Source organism: Epinephelus lanceolatus, chromosome 5 (assembly GCF_041903045.1).
Source record: "Epinephelus lanceolatus isolate andai-2023 chromosome 5, ASM4190304v1, whole genome shotgun sequence".
Taxonomy (NCBI): domain Eukaryota; kingdom Metazoa; phylum Chordata; class Actinopteri; order Perciformes; family Serranidae; genus Epinephelus; species Epinephelus lanceolatus.
The window spans coordinates 10,228,165-10,230,997 of record NC_135738.1 but is presented as its reverse complement, the minus strand read 5'-3'; the positions used below and the strand labels follow the sequence as shown (position 1 = coordinate 10,230,997).

The 2,833-nt window shown below is 44.3% G+C and overlaps 1 non-coding gene across 1 annotated transcript; it reads right to left on the bottom strand.

Annotated features, from left to right (window-relative positions):
• Positions 1-2,377: 2,377 nt before the first annotated feature.
• Positions 2,378-2,449, bottom strand: trnae-uuc (transfer RNA glutamic acid (anticodon UUC)). Its single transcript has one exon. It is a non-coding gene; the product is annotated as a tRNA-Glu (tRNA).
• Between the last annotated feature and the right edge of the window lie 384 nt (positions 2,450-2,833).

The window sequence follows — 2,833 nt, the reverse complement described above, 5'->3', positions numbered from 1 at the left end:
TGTGGACAAAAACCAGTCTGTTATGATGTGAACGGTGGTGAAACAGTTTATTTGTGTATCTGTTAGTCATCCTGTATTACAGCAGAGTGTGTCTGATAGTTTTTGTTCACACGGATCATGGCTTCACTCATTTAAACAAAAGGAAACAGTTAAAAGTGGTAACGGTCCAAACAGCCATCGAGTGTAGTCAAGTGTGGTGCAGGACCCCTAATCTCATGAGCATTTTCCTTATTGTTAAAATTTTATTTCACTCTCTTTGCCTGCAGCATCTTTCTGCTGGTTTTTACTTGACAAGAGTGAAAGTTTCTTTCTCTCTTTTCTCCCCCACTTTATTAATCACCATCAACCAAAGTTGAGACAGATCTACCAGCTGGCCAATGGAGGCCCAGTCCCTGCTCGCACGCCACCGCACACATGAATATCATTAATAACTTCATTAGCACTTCCTGACTACAGCCAACACTACAGTGGATTGGATTGCCAACTGGATTGTGTGTGTGTGCAAGTGAGTGTGTAAGGAGCATCGGTGGGGGGGGGGGGGGGGGGATTCTTGACTCTTGATTGCACACCACTTTTTAGATTCAGAGGAACACATCTCCTCCAATTCCAGCCCTGCCGTGTGATTGAAACAGTGTCTGGCTCGGACACCCCACGCTCCCAGTCCCACCAGGCGTATCACTGTACAGTAACAGTACCCCTATTAAGATTCAAAAAGAGCTTGATCAAAGATAGACATTGTGCCCACTGCTCCAAGTCAAAGTGCATTATAGCGCCGGGCTGTGTTTTAGCATGTTACACAAAGCACTTAAACATCAAACATATGTAAATACTCTGTTTAATTGTACAATCGCAGGCCGATCCCGGCCGGAATGAATCGTCAAAGCTGTCTCCTCTCATAGTGCACAGCTTGACGTTTAAAATCTGGAATATATAGTGGTGTGCGCTACTTAGACAAACTGAATAATAATCACAAATGCACTGAGCGATCTGATTATTCCCCTGTGAGGAAATGTCATTCAAGTCCATGATTGCGTGGAGGAAACTTTTTAAACCTTGCAGAGCAGCGTAGTTTTTTGTTAGTACCCTGCATTACTTCAGGGACCTTTAGCACAACCACAGTCTGCTGGTCACCACACTCCTCCTTAGGAACATTAGCTGTCAGGACTTTTGCCTTAAGAGCACTTCAGTCTTTGGAGACAAAGAGTGTTTTCTTTCCCCGGTCAGATTTCTCCGACCACTGTTAATGGATAAGTGTGGTGACTCTATACTATATTCAATATCTTTCTTATTGTTAACGATTCCCATGAAAAGACCAAAACTAACAATGAATTGATCCCACAGTACTCATAAGTATTACCTGTGTAGTCTGATATATCTTTTCCCTCTGTGCTACGGACATCCTTTGTTACACGATTTAGAGCACATCAATGAGCCTCACTGTTGCACTGCATGACATCATGGCTTCATTATGATAAACATGGGCATTGTAGTTTATTTTGAGTATATCCCACATACACCATCCTGCTGCCCTAAACGCTCACTGGTGCACTGAATCTGCAGAATAAAAGAGTCCTCAACAAATACACTTTATACTCCTGTTTGACGAACCTCATTGCTGGTTTTGGTCTTTTCATCAGATTTGTTGACAAATATAGAATATATCACCAGCCTTATTCATGAAGGGTTAAACCCAGTAACCTTCTTGCTGTTTAAAGGGGCTCTGTGTGAAATTCAGAGTGTATGAGCTCTGTCCAGTCTATGATCAGCCCCCTTTGCCTCTTGGTCCGGAAACATAAGCCCTGAAGGAAATGCTAAGCTAGCATTCAGCTAGCTATGTTCATTTGTGCGATGGCGGTGGCCGTTTGTGTGATGGTGGCGCGTGTTTGCGCAGCAGCTCTCCGCTCTCCAGTTTGGTGCCTTTTTGTGTGTATGTATTATTGTGTTGATTGGATGGTTAAATGTATGGAGGATGTGGTTTTTAGCTGGCAGCACCTTACAGGAATAGCACTCCTAATTTCTTCTGTCTTTTAATGATATAACGACAATGAAGGTATTCAGATTCTGATCAATTATGGAGTGGATCCTTGCTACGTATTTATTCACTTCTGTGTCACATTGTAGCAGGGTTCAAATATCCGTCACGTAGGTGGGATTGTCTTGTGCAGGTTGTAGGGGCGTGTTGGTTAGGCTCCAAAGGTTGATTTCATTTTAGTGTGGTTAGTTAGTGGTTTGATGCCTTGCTCAGTGATACATTGGCAGTGTCCAGGAGGTCACATGGCTGCAGCTACCAGTGCACACTCCATCTTTGGTCCAGATGGGGACTTAAACCAGTGACTCTCCAGTCCTCAACTGGCTACTGAAGCCCCATAAACAGATGTTCCCATACCGGGAGTTGAACCCGGGCCGCCTGGGTGAAAACCAGGAATCCTAACCGCTAGACCATATGGGACACTGGCTTCCTGGACTTTCAACATTGAGGTGGCTGAGCTGGCAGCTCTCGGCTAACAATGCTACCTCCATAAACAGTGCTAAACAATGACAACAGTGCTGACAAAGCTAATGATGTTAACCAGGGAAGAACTGGAGGGAAGGTACTACTCAGCCAGGAAGCCGCTGACCCAGTATCAACTGTAACTGCTGTATGAGCACAGTGCAGAACTGTGGCTATGAGCTAGCCAGTTCGATACACCCATGCCCTAACATGCACACAGCTGCACTGGTTCACCACAACAAAGCACAGAGAAGCTTGGATTACAACAAACACAAAGGTAGTGTGACTTCATTCTTTGCTCAGAACTCCTTTACTCCACTATATCTTTACATAGCAAGTAGT